Source organism: Pseudophryne corroboree, unplaced genomic scaffold, assembly GCF_028390025.1.
Source record: "Pseudophryne corroboree isolate aPseCor3 unplaced genomic scaffold, aPseCor3.hap2 scaffold_1713, whole genome shotgun sequence".
Taxonomy (NCBI): domain Eukaryota; kingdom Metazoa; phylum Chordata; class Amphibia; order Anura; family Myobatrachidae; genus Pseudophryne; species Pseudophryne corroboree.
In genome coordinates, this window is record NW_026968349.1 from 51,379 (window position 1) to 70,548 (window position 19,170).

The following is a 19,170-nucleotide window of genomic DNA, read 5'->3' on the forward strand; positions in this document are numbered from 1 at the left end:
ATGCTGTATGTGTCATTTGTTACAAATGGATACATTTTCTATGAGTCAGCCTAGCAGCTGCATGTTCTAACAGAACACTATCCTCACACAGAATCTGCTAACCTTGAGATAACTAAATGACAGTGTGTAACAGTCTCTTTACTATAAGACTGTTACAAAGTAATATATATATTTGAAGTCAGTCTAGCAGCTGTGTGTTCCAGCAGTTTATAAGACAAAGAAAATCTCCTATTGTGGAATCTAGACACATGGGACTGCTGGCCTGTGTCATACTATTTCTATGTAATACCAGTAACATGTATATAACTGTTACATAATTGTTACAAATGGATAAATCTTTGAGTCAGCCTAGCAGCTGCATGTCCTAACAGGACACCATAAATCCTTTACAGTGTAACAAATTGATTGGTAACACTTAAAGGCTGGAGAGCAGTTATATGCCTTACTAGCATACTCAATATACCACATTATTACACCAGTTACCACGATTATTGACAGCGCATTTGATATATTATATTACCCTCACACTGAGTCTGTTTACCTTTAGATAACTAAGTGACCGAATATGTAACAGTTTCTCTATCATAAGACTGTTACAAAGTGAGATAGATATATTTGGAAGTCAGTCAAACAGCTGTGTGTTTCAGCGGTTTATAAGAAAATTCCTCATTGTGGAATCTGGACCACTAAGGGTTATTATATATATAGCACATGGAATTGCCACATCTCCCTATATGATAATTTCATTACACTGTAACATAATAAGAATTAACTCTTTAACAGTGTAAATAGAGAGTAATGAATCTCTGACACATGGAATATATTATTTCTTAGATGAATTGGATAAACCATTATGACAGACACTTTGCTTCCTAATAAGAATTGAGGTGGCTATACCTCTAAGGAAAGCATTATTGCCTACGCCTAGATCAGATTAAATAAGATCTGGCTGAATATATGAAGGAAGGTTGCTATTTATATGAGAATTGGAATTGCTATATTCCTTAAGGCAACCCCACCGATTGATATATGTTGTCAATTAAGTATATCTGAACGGCTATATCTGGACCAGATTTAATAAGATCTGGCTGATTATATGAAGGAGGGCTGCTATTTATATTGGAATTGCCATATTCCTTAAGGCAACCGCACCTGTTGGTATATCTCGCCAATTAACTATATCTAAACAGCTAAATTAAAGCTATTCATCATTTTTTTAGTTTGGATATTAATAAATATGATCTTTCCATGATGCATAGAGATTTCCCTATCAAGTGATTCCTTATCCGATATAGAAAGCTATCCCCCTATGGTATTGAATTTAGGAATATAGTCTTAGGGGACACAGAGAAATAAGTGATCCCCATCTACCTAAGCACCCCACAAATTGGAGGTTAGCTTACCGGTTATACTCAATCACCCCCACAAATTCGCCAATGGGGATGGCTTCCCGGGAGGTAACCCCTATTGAGTGAAGGGAGTATATAGGATACGACCCAGTGGTACCTGACGACATAGATACTAACAGCTATTTAATAACATTACGCTAGAAAGTGATTATTAGCAACATATATATCTATATAAACAACCCCGCCAGGGTTGTGCCTTCAAAAATAATCACACACGGACACGCTTTTTAAACCTTTTTTTCACATCTCTTTATTCTTCTTATGCACATGTATGTTAGTTCTGTGATTTTAACCTTTATGTTTCACTGCAGTTTGGGATAATAATATTAATATTTATCCAATTTTAATACATACTTAATAAAGGTTATATTTTATGATTCATTCATTCTGTCCAGTGCGTCAACAGTGCAGATTTCTTCTTGTTTTTTCTCCCAAATTCTATAACAATGACAGTAAATGTTGTTACTTTTCAAACAGAACTTTCTTGACCATGCTACTTGCTTGAAAGATCTGGGAGCACATGGAAAACAGTACAAACCATGCAGTATCACAAGATCCTTTATTTGATCTTTCATGAAGATAGAGCAGAATTGAGGACACGTCAACAATTTCTGCCGAAGGTGGTTCATCTTTCCACATGGTGCCTTTGGCCACTGACACCTTCGTTGAGTCAAAGTCTCTGGCTGTGGTCAGAACTTTGAAAATTTATGTCACCAGAACGGTTCAGATTAGGAAAACAGAGGCTCTGTTTGTCCTGTATGCTCCCAACAGGATTGGGTGTCCTGCTTCCATGTAGACCATTATGCGCTGGATCTGTGGTAAGATTCAGCATGCTCATTCCACGGCAGGATTGCCGTTACTGAAATAGGTGAAGACCCATTCTACTAGAAAGGTGGGTTCATCCTGGGCAGCTGGTCGGGGAGTCTCGGCATTGCAATTTTGCCGAGCAGCTATTTAGTAAACACTTTTGCTAAGTTTTACAAGTTTGATACCTTGGCTGATGATAACCTCAAGTTGGGTCATTCGGTGCTGCAGAGTCGTACGCACTCTCCCACCCGTTCAAGAGCTTTGGTATAACCCCATGGTTCTTAATGTGACCCCAGCATCCTCTAGGTCGTATGAGAAAATAGGATTTTAATACCTACCGGTAAATCCTTTTCTCTTAGTCCGTAGAGGATGCTGGGCACCCGTCCCAGTCCATACTGTGTCTGCAGTTATTACTTGTGGTTATACACATGTTGTGTTATGGTTCTGGTCAGCTTTTTGCTGCAATTGTTCATGCCGTTGGCTTGTGTTCTGTTGAATGCCACATTCTGCGGCATGCTTAAGGTGTGAGCTGGTAAGATGCTCACCTTAGTTTAACAATAAATCCTTTCCTCGAAATGTCCGTCTCCCTGGGCTCAGTTCCTATAACTGGAGTCTGGAGGAGGGGCATAGAGGGAGGAGCCAGTTCACACCCTTTGAAAGTCTTAAAGTGCCCATGTCTCTTGCGGATCCCGTCTATACCCCATGGTTCTTAATGTGACCCCAGCATCCTCTACGGACTAAGAGAAAAGGATGCCCTTGCGCACTATCCTGACTTCTCCTCCCGTCTGCTTACTTTGTGCCTTCCAACGCACAATGCGAACTACAGGTGGTGCTGCAGGGCCCACACCCTTTTACTTGCCTTACAGAACAGCTCTGGAGCTGTTACAGTGCCCAGCTGCTGCAAGAAATCAGCTTGAATGCTTCAGGGGATGGGGCATGGCCAACATGAGCCCCACACCAAAGGAGGGTGGGGGTGTTTAATGCGAACTAGGGGTCATCCAAGCACCGCAAAAGGCCGCCATGCCCTGCATGCCCCTTTTCTCTTTTCATATGCAGATGAGGGTTCCAGCCAACTTTGGTCCACTGCTTGGATGACATCACCGTATGCAAATCCGTCTTCTGCAGACCTTCCCCCTGGAATGCTTGTACTAGTTGTTGCATATGGTTTGATATTTGATGGTGCTTCAATATTAGGCAGCCTTCCACCCTCCCATGTTCATCTGAACAGATGTGGTCTCCCTGCAGTTGTTGTCCCCAGACGAGAGTTCCCTTGTGCGTCCTCAGTTGAATCTCCTTAACTTGACGGGGGAGGGGCTGCCCGAGCAGCCACCCTCCCCAGCCCTATCCCAACTCATACTTATTTTGCATATGAGATCTCTTGATCATGAAGATTGTTCTCACAGGGTGATGTTCATCCATTATATTTTAAAATAGGAAGGTACAAATTACATATTTGAATTGCATCTATGTGCTGGATTCAAATGTCCCCCCCCCCCCTTCCTTTCTCAATTGTGCCCGTCAGCAGCTATTCTAAGGTTGCTGCCAATGGGTGTGACACATTAATTTCTTCTGTGGGGTACACTGGACTCCACAAGGATTCACATTGGGGTGTAGAGTAGGATCTTGATCTGAGGCACCAACCGGCTCAAAGCTTTTGACTGTTCCCAAGATGCTCAGTGCATTCTCCTCTTTAACCCCGCTTCCATGAACAGGGAGCTCAGTTTGTAGTTGGTGCCTTCAGTAGCAGGCCTCTTAACAGGGGCCTGCCTCAAGCAGCCTATTCTTAGCTATTAATTTTGACAAGAAAAGAAGAACTTGTTTTATGAGAATCTACAAGGGCTGCAGCAGGCTAGGTCTAATAGACATCTTTACTGCAGCTTCATCACTCCCAGCGGCGCTGTATACTCCCGTGCCCTGGTTGCTGGGTCACTGCAGCGGAGGCTCCAGTTTCTTCCTAAGGTCAGTCACACACACACCGCCCTTCCGGATCACGAGGCCGCTGATGAAGGGGAGCGTGGCCGTAGGGGGTGGACCGTGTGCGCACTGGCGTGGACACTGATTACTGGGCAGCCGCTCCACTAGCCACCAGGTACAGTTAAGGAGCACAGGTCTGGGAGTTTTACTCCTATATTAACCCAATTTTGTACTGCCCGCAGCGCATTGTGATAGGTAATAGGGCCTGATTCAGGTTGGATTGCAATCACAATAAGCGATCCAACTGCAAAAATTGCTAAGAGCATACGCATGTGCCTACATTTTCTGCGGCACCCCGCAGAGAATGCGATCGCCTCTGCCTGTCAATCGGGGCGGGGGGGGGGGGGAGAGGGGGGTCAGCAACACTCCATTTCCAAGTCAGGGATGGAGCGGTGCGGGGGCAAGGCTTCAAAATGGGGTCTGCAACGGAGGAGACACAGGGGGCGTGGTCACAGCGGCTGTATGACATCACATTCAGCCGCTGTGATCACAAAAATGGTGGCGGCTTCCTGCGCGCACATACAGTCTGCACCAGCAGGAGGCTACACCATTTTATATGATCACGCTGAACTGCAGTGCGACTGCAATTACAGCATGGTCAAGAATGGAGGCGTCATGCTCGGTGGCCATGCACTGTCACTGTGCAGGAGCCAGCACCGCACACACACTAGTCCCCGGGTGCAGCCCCCAACCCCCGGGACACCCGGAGCAACAAAATGTAGATTCAGGCCACCAGGCCACGTCCCTACCTATGAAACCATGCCTCCTTTTTACCATTGCACTGCTTATCTGCGCGCACTGCATTACAATCTCCCTCGCCACCTCTCTGGGTGTCACCAGTGATAGTGACACCTCTGCCATGCTTGTAGCAGCTGGTCCTAAGATCTACGCCTCAAGCCCTGAGTGTTTGCCCTTGTGACTTGTTGATCATCATAGCGAAGCAGATGCTTACAGAAAACTGCAGGGGCTTAGATTGAAAATAAAAAAATTGATGGGTATAAGGTAGAGAGGAGCGGGTTCGGTTCTCCGAGAACCGAATTCCCGACGAACTCCACGTGGTTTACACTGGTCCGAGGCAGGCTCGGTTGTTCCCGCCTGACTCGGAAAACCTGAACAAGGGAAAATGTCATCATCCCGCTGTCGGATTCTCGCGAGATTCGGATTCCATATAAAGAGCTGCGCGTTGCCGCCATTTTTACTCGTGCATTGAAGAGAGAGCGGAGAGGACGTGGCTATGTTCTCTCAGTGGAAATCTCAATATCAGTGCTCAGTATCAGTGGTTACTTATTGCTGCTCAGTAATACTAGTAGTGTGTCTCTCCTGCTCAGTGTCAGTTCTCAGTAGTATCCTCATCAGTGCTCAGTATCACTGCTCATTGTCTTGTGCTGCATTGTGGTGCTCAGCATACTACAGTACATTACTAATAGTCCAGTGCTGCATCTTGCTGCTCAGTGTCAGTTCTAGTATCCTCATCAGTGCTCACTATCACTGCTCATTACATTGTGGTGTTCTGTATACTACAGTAACATAGTAATATAGTAACATATAGTAACATAGTTTTTGAGGTTGAATAGAGGCAAATTGCCCATCGTGTTCAACCTGTTTTAAGTTGTGATGATTCTACATACTTGCTGAATAATGTTTTATGACTAGTTAACTACTATAACTCATGTTACCCCCGGAATAACCATGTTGATATTTTAAGTATTATAACCTTGGATAGCTTTTTCATTCAGAAATGTATCCATTCCTTTTTTAAATCCAATTACAGAGTCCGCCATTACCACCTTCCCTGGCAGGGAATTCCACATCCTGATTGCCCTAACAGTGAAGATCATAGTATCTCACCTGGCAAGTAAGTAGGAGTTGGGCTAGAGCTGTGGAGGATTGCTGCTCGGGCACCCCCTGTCAAGTGAAGGAGATCCAACTGAGGCAGCACAAGGGAACTCTCGAAAGAAGAACAAGGCTAGAGGAAGATCTGAGACAAAGAAATCTGACTTTTACCAGAGCTGACCAGAGGAAAGCACAAACACAGTCCCCCACTACCACAAATAATGCAGTCGAGTTTCCCACATTTGGGGAAATCACAGGGGTCAGCATACCCAGAGTGCAATGAATGAACCTCACCCTGGGAGAACAATCTTCATGACCATGGTATCTCCTATGCAAAATAAGTATGATTTGGGATAGGGCTGGGGAGGGCCGCTGCTCAGGCACATCTCTGTCAAGTAAAGGAGATTCAACTGAGGCAACACAAGGGAACTCTCATCTGGGGACAACAACTGCAGGGAGAACACATATTTTCAGATGAACATGGGAGGGCAGAAGGCTGCCTAATACTGAAGCACCCCCAAACAACAAACCAAATGCAACTACTAGTGCAAGCATTCCTGGGGGAAGGCCTGCAGCAGATGGATTTGCATATGGTGATGTCATCCAAGCAGTGGGTCAAAGTTGGCTTCAACCCTCGTCTGCATATGAAAATAAAAATGGGGTGTGCAGGGCATGGCGGCCTTTTGCGGCGCTTGGATGACCCCTAGTTCGCATTAAACACCTCCACCTTCCTTCGGTGTGGGGCTCATGTTGGCTATGCCCCAGCCCCTGAAGCATTCAAGCTGATTTCTTGCAGCAGCTGGGCACTGTAACAGCTCCAGAGCTGCTCTGTAAAGCAAGTAAAAGGGTGTGGGCCCTGCAGCACTACCTGTAGTTTGCATTGTGCTTTGGAAGGCACAAAGTAAGCAGACGGGAGAAGTCAGGATAGTGCACAAGGGCATAGAAGGGAGCGGCTCAAGAAAAGAGAAGTGGAAACAGACAGCAAACTAGGCTGGAGAGAGACCTGAGACAAAGAGATCTGAATTATACGAGAGCCGACCAGAGGAAACACAAATTATGTAATCAAGTGTCCCACATTTGGGGAAATCGTAGGAGCAGCACACCCAGAGTGCATTGGGTGAGCCTTGCCCTGGGAGAAGCACCTTCCTGATCATAGTATCTCACCTGGCAGGTAAGTAGGAGTTGGGCTAGAGCTGGGGAGGGTCGCTGTTCGGGCACCCCCCTGTCAAGTGAAGGAGCTCCAACTGAGGCAGCACAAGGAAACTCTCGAAAAAAGAACAAGGCTAGAGGAAGATCTGAGACAAAGAAATCTGACTTTTACCAGAGCTGACCAGAGGAAAGCACAAACACAGTCCCCCACTACCACAAATAATGCAGTCGAGTTTCCCACATTTGGGGAAATCACAGGGGTCAGCATACCCAGAATGCAATGAATGAACCTCACCCTGGGAGAACAATCTTCATGACAATGGTATCTCCTATGCAAAATAAGTATGATTTGGGATAGGGCTGGGGAGGGCCGCTGCTCAGGCACATCTCTGTCAAGTAAAGGAGATTCAACTGAGGCAGCACAAGGGAACTCTCATCTGGGGACAACAACTGCAGGGAGAACACATATTTTCAGATGAACATGGGAGAGCAGAAGGCTGCCTAATACTGAAGCACCCCCAAACAACAAACCAAATGCAACAACTAGTACAAGCATTCCTGGGAAAAGGTCTGCAGAAGACGGATTTGCATACGGTGATGTCATCCAAGCAGTGGGCCAAAGTTGGCTGGAACCCTCATCTGCATATGAAAAGAGAAAAGGGGTATGCAGGGCATGGCGGCCTTTTGCGGCGCTTGGATGACCCTTAGTTCGCATTAAACACCTCCACCCTCCGTCGGTGTGGGGCTCATGTTGGCTATGCCCCAGCCCCTGAAGCATTCAAGCTGATTTCTTGCAGCAGCTGGGCACTGTAACAGCTCCAGAGCTGCTCTGAAAGGCAAGTAAAAGGGTGTGGGCCCTGCAGCACTACCTGTAGTATGCATTGTGCGTTGGAAGGCACAAAGTAAGCAGACAGGAGAAGTCAGGAGAGTGCACAAGGGCATAGAAGGCAGCGGCTCAAGAAAAGAGAAGTGGAAACAGACAGCAAACTAGGCTGGAGAGAGACCTGAGACAAAGAGATCTGAATTATACGAGAGCCGACCAGGGGAAACACAAATTATGCAGTCAAGTTTCCCACATTTGGGGAAATCGCAGGAGCAGCACACCCAGAGTGCAATGGGTGAGCCTTGCCCTGGGAGAAGCACCTTCATGATCATAGTATCTCACCTGGCAGGTATGTAGGAGTTGGGCTAGAGCTGGGGAGGGTCGCTGCTTGGGTACCTGAAGGGTTAAATATACTCTGTCATTGTGCATTGTGTAAATATTGTTTCTTTTTCTTTTGCCTTGGATTTAGCTTGCATTGCATAAAATGAATATAGCTCCACCCATAGTTTGTTGGGAACTGTGTGAAATCACCACCCCTAGATGAAGTACTAGGCTGTATCCTACATCCCCCCATGTAGCCTGTTTTACCCCTCCTATGCAGTAAAGTTAAACCAATAAAGTATTTACTTTTGCCTACCCCTCCCTGGACATTCCAATCCCTCCCTAGACAATGATGCCTTATATACCATTGTTATGAACAATAAACGCAGAGTGATTCTTAACTACATGGTGTCGTGTATTATCTGTAACGTTAAGGATTGCTCTCACTGACGTCAGTGGCCACCAAATCGAGGGGTACAAGAAGAGGCTGATTTTCCTTTCAAAGTGGGGGCTCAGTCCTGGATTCAGTTGATCGCCCCCGAACCGGTAAGATAGAGAATTCATTGTCTGTCTTTTCCGTAAGGGATTGCGTTCAAACACTGAATTTGAACTCGCTCCGTGTTCCGGGAACACGTGACAAGGTAATATTTAAGTCCGGGACTTAATATTACGTAGTTTTATGTAAGGCATAAAACAGGTATCAGGGATACCATATAATCTTTAATGTCTGGGACTTAAAGATACGTCTGAGAAAAGCGCAATTCTCCAAAGACGTTAGTATCTGGGATACTTAAAAAAAAAAAAAAAATAGACCTGGGGTCTATACGTAACGTAGAAAATACCCCGATTTGATCGCCTATATATTCTTGTATGTTTGTAGTGTGATAAGTTCTTATGTTTGGTCCAGACGGCTGGTAAGTTTTCGTCTGCCAGATATCTTTACTCAAAACACTTTTCTTGCTTCCTGTTTAAAACGCTGTATTTTTTCTGACATCTTGTACGAAGGTAAGCGTACCCGTCAAAAGATTTCATGTTCTTATTATACAGATAATATTGTGATATTGTCAATGACTAATTAACTGGTGTTAACTAATGCATGCATAGAAAGTTTTTGTAAATTGCATTTTTTTTTGTTGTGAAATTGCATAGAAAGTCTTTTTGTTGTGAAATTGTATAGAAGGTTTTTTTTAAACTGCATTTTTGTTGTGATATTGCATAGACAGTTGTTGTAAGTTGTTGTGGAAATTGCGTAGAAAGCTGGTGTAGATTGTATTCTTTACTATGGGAGGGGGTCAGAGTAAAACAGTCATTTATCCTCCACCTTTACCAGGGGAGACATGTAAGGAATATGTTGCCCGTAACTCCACCACAGATTATTATTTAGTTAACCCTTGGGTGGATAACTTAGCAGGATGGACAGAGAAAGTTGGCAGCCCCAGTCCATTCCCCCGTGACGGTATTAATTATCCCTTTTATATGGACATGGTCAAAGGTCTTTGTCTGGAAGACAAGGAAGCCTGGCCATGGTATGATCATGACCCACAATGGGACATGACATATATGCGTGCTGGAGGAGAGCAATGGCTCACGATAGCACCTCATTGGTATGACAAGAATATCAAGCAGAAACAGCGTAGAATAAAATCTGTAACTTCCAGACTGCATAAAGCTGAGGAATTTAGAAGCAACAAGTTTCTGAAAAATTCTTCTCCCCCGCCTTACACTCCCCTAAATCCCTCCTTAAAAGACACAGATATTTTAGCTGCAATTGCTTTGTCACGAATGCCAATGCAAGGAGGAGGGGGAGGAGGAGGAGGGGAAGGAGGCTCAGGAGGCTCTGAAGGAGAAATAGCCCCCCCTGACAGTACCCTCCACATAGACGTAACCACCCCCGCCCCTAGTGCCCCTACTCCTAACAGACAAACCGCCTCCCGCCGCAACGCTGACTTAACTATTGCTACTGACAACCCTCTCACCCCCTCCACAACGCGATCCGGCACTGGTTTCCTCGGTGTCGCCACCCACCTGCCCTTCATGACAGTAGGGGATCAGTTGTTAAAGAAACCCATTGAAATAGAGGATTTAGACAGAATTGTTAAGAACTGTCCCAAACCCACTGTTGCACCTGACGGCTGCATAGCTTACTTGAAAAAGGCTTGCACAGGACGCAGCTATACTCAAGAAGATATGAAGCTGATCATAGATGGGGTTATAGACCATTACAACGGGTGGGATTGGAAAAAGATTCCCACCATAAACACTCCTACCATCCTTAACGATGCCGTTCGCTACCCTCTCAATACTGGGGACGGTGTAACGGAGATGTGGAAGGAAATTGAGACCCATATGAAAGAGATTTTTAAAACCCGGGCTTCTCTTCCTATTGCCGTAGCATGTAAACAAAAGCCCACTGAAACTGTCACTGAGTTTTGGAAGAGGTTTAAAAAGTGTTGGTCTGAAGATGCAGGTCTTACTCTTGTAGATACAGACCATTTACTAATTTCTACCTTTGTAAATAACTTGTTGCCATCTGTTATGGTCCCTGTTAAGCAAGGTGTTTCTTCCTGGACCTCTGATAATATTAAGGAATTTGAAAAGCACTTATATGAAAAGGAAGCTGCAGGATGCTTTGATGTTAAAAAACCCTTGCAGAATGCCCCAACTCATAATTACCAAAATCAGAGAGGTCGGGGAGATAGACGCCAGCAGCACTCCACTGGCCCACCCCGTAATCCAGCCCGATATCAAAACCCGCAAGCCAGGCCACCCCACCCCCCTGACTCTGCCAGCAGGAAACAAACCTCCTGCTTCAACTGTGGAAGGGACGATCACTGGGCAAGGGATTGCCCTTGTCCCCCACAAAACCACCGACAGCCCCAAGCTCCGGCTCCCTCCCGGGATCATCCCCGACAGTCACACAACAACCCCTTTCAGGATCATGTCCGATTCCGAGTTGACTGGCAGGACCCCTCCCACTGACGGGGCCCGGAGGAGGGTATCCCAGCCTTTGCCCAGCTCACCAGACACTGGAAGGACCCACTAACCTTGATTATAGGAAAGAGAGCAATCCCTTTCCTGGTAGATAGCGGGGCAACTACTAGTGTTTTGTGTGTCGACCTGTACGACGGTCACTTGGAAAAGACTGCTCCTTCAATGGGAATCAATGGGATACCCACAGATGCTTACCTGACAGATGCCCTTAGTGTCAGAACCACGGGAGGCACATATATGGGTAAACACAATTTCACTGTAATACCTGAATGTCCAATTAATCTTCTGGGAAGGGATCTTCTTAGCAAACTCGAAATCTCCATTCTCCCTTCACCCACTGGCAGTGGCCTGGAGGTTGAGTCCCCACACCTACCGGTGTGGGAAGCAACAGACATTACACCTGATTTTGACAAAGTAAACCCTGCTCTATGGTCGGAGGGTCCCTATGACACTGGCCTCATTCCTTGTACACCATATAGAGCAACCCTGAAACCTGACACACAACCTGTCTATCAAAAACAATACCCCTTGTCACAAGAGAAGGTTGAAGGTCTTAGACCAATGATACAACAGTTTCTCCAACAAGGCATTCTCAGACACGTAATTTCACCTTACTGCACACCAGTCAACCCAGTTGCTAAGTCAGATGGCAGTGTAAGGTTTGTACAAGACCTTAGGGCAATTAACCAACTCATTGTGCCTATAGCACCCATTGTACCTGACATTAACTCACTCATTTCAGCTATCCCTGCAGATGCTGCATTTTTTTCGGTAATTGATTTAAAAAATGCATTTTTTAGCATTCCAGTGGATGCACAGACACAGTTACTTTTTGCATTTTCTTTTGAGGGCAAGCAACTCACCTGGTGTCGTTTACCCCAGGGCTTCATTGACGCACCTGTTGTGTATAGCATTGTACTCCAGGCCACATTGGGGCCCTGGCAACCTCACCATGGTTCAGTCCTGCTACAGTATGCAGATGATCTGCTGCTCTGTAGTCAAACTGAGGAGGCCTGCCGGGAGGATGGTATATCACTGTTAAACTGGCTCTGTGAATGTGGACACAAGGTGTCCAAAACAAAAATGCAATGGTGTAAGAAGCATGTGGATTACTTAGGTTTTGTGCTCACTCAGGGGGAAAGGAAGGTCAGTCCACAGCGCATTCAGTCTGTATTGGGCCTGGTCACCCCAACTACCCAGAAAGAACTGCTGTCTTTTCTGGGTATGGTAAATTACTGCAGACAGTGGATATCTGATTGTTCCTATTATGATAACATTTTGAGACAAGCCACACTGAAAGACAAACCTAATATTGTACAATGGTCACAAGAAATGTTAACTGCATATGAAAGCTTAAAGTGTATGTTAATGAAAAGTCCGGCACTTGGCCTCCCCAACTATGTACTACCTTTTCATTTGTTTGCAAGGGACAACTGTAAAACCATGGCGGGGGTGCTCACACAGTTTCATGGAGGAAAGTTGCGCCCAGTGGCATTTTTTTCCAAAGTAATGCCTGTCACTGTGCAAGGTATGCCTGCTTGCCTCAGGGCACTTGCAGCCTGTGCAATGGTAACTGAAATGGCCACCACACTCACCCTAGGCCACACAACAATACTTCACACCACTCATGATGTTCTAACCATTTTAAAAGGGTTACACACACAACACATGTCAGCTCAGCGCCTCAGTGGATATGAGGTTCTCCTTTTGTACAACCCCTCACTCACCATTAAGTATGCCACCAACTCTTCAGGTCCTGCACCCATTCTCAACGCTCTACTGGGGCTCAAAGGTCCTGAAGACCACCCTCCTGAACCCCATGACTGCTCGGCCTCCATTGAGTCAGAAACATCCCCCAGACTGGACATGTCCCCTGTCCCTGTCCCCGACGCGGATGTCATTTTTGTAGATGGTTCCTGTAGCAGACCCAATGACACCACGTACCAAGCGGGTTATGCTATTGTCACTCTCCCTGACATTATTCTGGAAGCGCAGCCTATTCCTTACCAGTCAGCACAGGCTGCAGAGCTCATTGCTCTCACAAGGGCTTGTCACCTTTACCGGAATAAACCAGTCACCATCTACACTGACTCCAAATACGGGTACGGCGTCGTGCATGACCATGGGGTCATTTGGCGACGCCGTGGTTTCCTTGGAGCTGATGGAAAAGGCATATCACATGCCCAACTCATCTCTGACCTTCTGCATGCCATAACCTTACCCTCTGACATTGCAATCCTCCATTGCAGGGCACACACCGGGGGGAAGGATGCAGTCTCCCTTGGAAATGCCCTTGCTGACTCTGCTGCCAAACATGCAGCCTCACAGCCCATCACTCAGGCCCACATGACCATCATGACCCCCCCAGCTCTCGACAACCACTACCTGATCACCCAGTTGCAGGCCTCAGCCTCCAATGCCGACCTAGCTGACTGGACTTACCCAGTTTTGCAGAAGAATCCTAAAACAGGATTAATCTGCAAAGAGGGGAAACCTTGTATACCCCAGTCCAGTGCACCCTTGTTTATTGCCCACTACCATGGCATAGGACACCACAGTAAGGCAACAACTACCTTACTCTTACGTAATGATTTCTATGTCACGGATGCCAAGTCATTAGTAGATCAGTATGTCAGTAGATGCATCACTTGCCTGCGAAACAACCCCAACAACCCTGACAAGGCAAAACATCAGCATCTTGAATACCCCACCACACCCTTTACACACCTGCAAATTGACTTCACCCATATCCCAGGTACTGGTAAACAGGAGTATGCCCTGGTCATTGTAGACATGTTCTCTCGATGGCCAGAGGTATTCCCCACCAAATCTGAGGATGCAAAGACAGTTGCTAGGATCCTAACTCAGGAAATCATCCCCAGATGGGGGTGCCCATTGCAAATCAATAGTGATAAAGGCTCCGCCTTTACAGCAAAAATTACACAGGCCTTGGTAAAGGCCCTGCAGGTGGAATGGAAGTTCCACATCCCGTATCACCCGCAGAGTTCAGGGGTCGTAGAACGCATGAATAGGACCCTCAAAGACAAGCTTAGGAAGGCCACAGGAGGCACCTTCCACAAATGGAAGCAAGTCCTTCCCATTATCTTGGCAGAAATTAGAATGACACCACAAAAGACTTTGGGTTACTCCCCCTTTGAAATATTAATGGGTAGGCCCTTCCCTACACCTTGGGCTAAGAAACCATTAGTAATACAGGAGGGAGATCTAGAACTCATCAGAGAAGAGTATGTCAGGTCCCTGATAACAAAACTGAATGAAATTGAACATGAGGTTGTTTGTAAAAATCCTTTGAATCCACAGGAACCTACACACCCCTTTAAAGTCGGAGACAGAGTCGTGGTGAAGGTGCTCCCCAGGAACAAGAACCCAGGAGACTTCACCTACGGTCCAGAGACAGAGGTCGTAGCAGTAACCAGAACAGCAGTCCTGACAGAGGAAAGCCCCACCTGGATCCATGCATCCCGAGTGAAAAAGGTTCCTAGACCAGACCTAGAGAGGGAAGCAAGTGATTCCAGCGAGGTACGAACGGGGGCAGACAGCCCTGACCTCCCACCTAGCGAAGACAGAAGAACAGAGGAGGATGAGGAACCTGTCCCCTACCTCTATCCTGGGGACTATGTTGATAATCCTAATGGTCCTCACTTGCCAAGCTACAGCTGAAGTAGACATTACACAAAAATCCGGCACCTACACATTTTGGTATAACTCCTCCAATACTGAGGTTGCCGCCTATAAAATAGATTTCTGTACCATTGCTCCCTGTCTTAACAAACATTATGCCTGGCAGTGTGATCAGTATGGTACACGTAATACCCCCACTGAAGCCTATATTTGTGTTACTAGTAAATATTGGGGAAATAAATGTGCGTATTGGGGATCAGTGGGATGGAATTCTGGCCATAGTTATGGATACCAGCCCAAAGAGGCTCTCTCAAGAAAAGACAAATATGGTGAGTCCCTGCTTACCCGTCTTACCCTTCATAGACAAAACAGATGTGATAGTAAATTCATATTAAGCATAAAACATCCCCAGTCTACTGATGCAGGCACCTATGTCCTAGGTGAATCCTTTTTTTTAAACCCATCCCTTACACCATTCTTGTTACAGGATATGTTTAACAATGAAAAGTATGCCCAGCTCAAGCCCCCTAAACCACGCCCCAACCTCTTGAAACCTCATATAACCACCTTCAAGGATATGATGGCCGTTAACAATCCCACCTTTAAAGACACCCTAGCTATTGAAACTGGTTTCTCTGACATCAATTTCTGGTTAGAATGGATGAAGTATAGTGCTAGCAAACATAATAAAAGTAACTGCTATGTCTGTGGCAAATCTAGGCCCCACCTAGGTACAGTGCCCCTTAATATACCCCTAGAACAGGAACATTGTTTTTTCAGCCTTTTTAATGACACCAAAACAAATGACAGTCAGTGCGAAATGTGGAAAAGGGAATATCCCATATTGTCAAAAAATCCCAACCCAGGAAGCACCATAACCATATATCCTGGAAACTATACCTGTTATACATCTAACACTACCACAGGTAGAAATTTAAAAACCTTCCCACCAGGGTACTGTGCAAATAAAAGAACAACTGTTTTAGTTAACCAAACTAGATCACTAGGTGACATTTATTATATATGTGGGGATATGAAGCTTAGAACTAAATTAGACACACCATGGTATGGTGAGTGTGCCCTAGCCAAAGTCATAATGCCACTCCTAATGATCACCGATGACCCCACTCCTCCCTCTAATACACCTGCTAATCGAAAGAAAAGAGCACTCCCAGGAGGTAGCTTTGACCCACACGTATACATTGATGCTATAGGGGTCCCAAGAGGTGTTCCAAATGAGTTCAAAGCTAGAGATGAGGTGGCTGCGGGTTTTGAGTCATTGTTTCCTATAATAACTATAAATAAAAACGTAGCCTGGATTAATTATATATATTATAACCAACAAAGATTTGTTAATGATACCAAAGATGCTCTTAAAGGTATAGCTGAACAGCTAGAAGCCACTTCCCAAATGACCTTCCAAAATAGAATGGCTCTTGACATGATTCTAGCAGAAAAAGGCGGTACATGTGTTTACATTAGTAAGGTGGAAGGCTGTTGTACATATATTCCTGACAACACTGGTCCTAATGGTAAGGTTACTTTAGCCATAAACAAATTAGAAACCTTATCCATAGAACTTAAGAAAAATTCGGGTGTTGATAACCCATGGAGCCAATATTTTGGGTGGATTGAAAATTGGAAACAGGCTCTTGTGCAAATAAGTATATTCATAATAATAACTTTAATCTTTATAGGTCTCATAGTTTATTGTGTGATTCCCTGTGGAAAGAAACTCACATCTAAAGGTATTGACACAGTCTTGATGTATTATGATGTTACCACTAGCCCCATCACCTCCTCTGATAGCAAAGGCCCCGATGATTATGTTCAATATCTAAAAAATTGGAGAAACAAAAAGGGGGCTCTACAGAAGAATCATGTCGTATAACAATCATGATTCTAAGAGGGGATTGAAGGGTTAAATATACTCTGTCATTGTGCATTGTGTAAATATTGTTTCTTTTTCTTTTGCCTTGGATTTAGCTTGCATTGCATAAAATGAATATAGCTCCACCCATAGTTTGTTGGGAACTGTGTGAAATCACCACCCCTAGATGAAGTACTAGGCTGTATCCTACATCCCCCCATGTAGCCTGTTTTACCCCTCCTATGCAGTAAAGTTAAACCAATAAAGTATTTACTTTTGCCTACCCCTCCCTGGACATTCCAATCCCTCCCTAGACAATGATGCCTTATATACCATTGTTATGAACAATAAACGCAGAGTGATTCTTAACTACATGGTGTCGTGTATTATCTGTAACGTTAAGGATTGCTCTCACTGACGTCAGTGGCCACCAAATCGAGGGGTACAAGAAGAGGCTGATTTTCCTTTCAGTACCCCCCTGTCAAGTGAAGGAGATCAAACTGAGGCAGCACAATGGAACTCTCGAAAGAAGAACAAGGCTAGAGGAAGATCTGAGACAAAGAAATCTGACTTTTACCAGAGCTGACCAGAGGAAAACACAAACACAGTCCCCCACTACCACAAATAATGCAGTTGAGTTTCCCACATTTGGGGAAATCACAGGGGTCAGCATACCCAGAATGCAATGAATGAACCTCACCCTGGGAGAACAATCTTTATGACCATGGTATCTCCTATGCAAAATAAGTATGATTTGGGAAAGGGCTGGGGAGGGCCGCTGCTCAGGCACATCTCTGTCAAGTAAAGGAGATTCAACTGAGGCAGCACAAAGGAACTCTCATCTGGGGACAACAACTGCCGGGAGAACACATATTTTCAGATGAACATGGGAGGGCAGAAGGCTGCCTAATACTGAAGCACCCCCAAACAACAAACCAAATGCAACAACTAGTTCAAGCATTCCTGGGGGAAGGTCTGCAGAAGACGGATTTGCATACAGTGATGTCATCCAAGCAGTGGGCCAAAGTTGGCTGGAACCCTCATCTGCATATGAAAAGAGAAAAGGGGTATGCAGGGCAGGGCGGCCTTTTGCGGCGCTTGGATGACCCTTAGTTCGCATTAAACACCCCCACCCTCCTTCGGTGTGGGGCTCATGTTGGCCATGCCCCAGCCCCTGAAGCATTCAAGCTGATTTCTTTCAGCAGCTTGGCACTGTAACAGCTCCAGAGCTGCTCTGTAAGGCAAGTAAAAGGGTGTGGGCCCTGCAGCACTACCTGTAGTTTGCATTGTGCATCGGAAGGCACAAAGTAAGCAGACAGGAGGAGAAGTCAGGATAGTGCACAAGGGTGTAGAAGGGAGGGGCTCAAGAAAAAAGAAGTGGAAACAGACAGCAAACTAGGCTGGAGAGAGACCTGAGACAAAGAGATCTGAATTATATGAGAGCCGACTAGGGGAAACACAAATTATGCAGTCAAGTTTCCCACATTTGGGGAAATCGCAGGGGCAGCACACCCAGAGTGCAATGGGTGAGCCTTGCCCTGGGAGAAGCAACTTCATGATCATAGTATCTAACCTGGCAGGTAAGTAGGAGTTGGGCTAGAGCTGGGGAGGGTCGCTGCTCGGGCACCCCCCTGTCAAGTGAAGGAGATCCAACTGAGGCAGCACAAGGGAACTCTTGAAAGAAGAACAAGGCTAGAGGAAGATCTGAGACAAAGAAATCTGACTTTTACCAGAGCTGACCAGAGGAAAGCACAAACACAGTCCCCCACTACCACAAATAATGCAGTTGAGTTTCCCACATTTGGGGAAATCACAGAGGTCAGCATACCCAGAATGCAATGAATGAACCTAACCCTGGGAGAACAATCTTCATGACCATGTTATCTCCTATGCAAAATAAGTATGATTTGGGATAGGGCTGGGGAGGGCCGCTGCTCAGGCACATCTCTGTCAAGTAAAGGAGATTCAACTGAGGCAGCACAAGGGAACTCTCATCTGGGGACAACAACTGCAGGGAGAACACATATTTTCAGATGAACATGGGAGGGCAGAAGGCTGCCTAATACTGAAGCACCCCCAAACAACAAACCAAATGCAACAACTAGTGCAAGCATTCCTGGGGGAAGGCCTGCCGCAGATGGATTTGCATATGGTGATGTCATCCAAGCAGTGGGTCAAAGTTGGCTTCAACCCTCGTCTGCATATGAAAAGAGAAAAGGGGCATGCAGGGCATGGCGGCCTTTTGCGGCGCTTGGCTGACCCCTAGTTTGCATTAAACACCTCCACCCTCCGTCGGTGTGGGGCTCTTGTTGGCTATGCCCCAGCACCTGAAGCATTCAAGCTGATTTCTT

General features: G+C 45.7%; 6 non-coding genes and 1 pseudogene across 6 annotated transcripts; all 7 read right to left on the reverse strand.

The window, feature by feature from the left end:
* Positions 1-6,204: 6,204 nt before the first annotated feature.
* Positions 6,205-6,368, reverse strand: LOC135002062 (U1 spliceosomal RNA). Its single transcript, XR_010203349.1, has one exon. It is a non-coding gene; the product is annotated as a U1 spliceosomal RNA (small nuclear RNA).
* Positions 6,369-7,039: 671 nt separating this feature from the next.
* On the reverse strand, positions 7,040-7,202 carry LOC135002071 (U1 spliceosomal RNA). Its single transcript, XR_010203357.1, has one exon. It is a non-coding gene; the product is annotated as a U1 spliceosomal RNA (small nuclear RNA).
* Positions 7,203-7,354: 152 nt separating this feature from the next.
* Positions 7,355-7,518, reverse strand: LOC135002063 (U1 spliceosomal RNA). The gene has a single exon (XR_010203350.1). It is a non-coding gene; the product is annotated as a U1 spliceosomal RNA (small nuclear RNA).
* A 671-nt stretch (positions 7,519-8,189) lies between these two features.
* Positions 8,190-8,352, reverse strand: LOC135002068 (U1 spliceosomal RNA). Its single transcript, XR_010203355.1, has one exon. It is a non-coding gene; the product is annotated as a U1 spliceosomal RNA (small nuclear RNA).
* Positions 8,353-17,406: 9,054 nt separating this feature from the next.
* Positions 17,407-17,570, reverse strand: LOC135002082 (U1 spliceosomal RNA). The gene has a single exon (XR_010203368.1). It is a non-coding gene; the product is annotated as a U1 spliceosomal RNA (small nuclear RNA).
* A 702-nt stretch (positions 17,571-18,272) lies between these two features.
* On the reverse strand, positions 18,273-18,407 carry LOC135002070 (U1 spliceosomal RNA; annotated as a pseudogene).
* A 152-nt stretch (positions 18,408-18,559) lies between these two features.
* Positions 18,560-18,723, reverse strand: LOC135002065 (U1 spliceosomal RNA). The gene has a single exon (XR_010203352.1). It is a non-coding gene; the product is annotated as a U1 spliceosomal RNA (small nuclear RNA).
* Between the last annotated feature and the right edge of the window lie 447 nt (positions 18,724-19,170).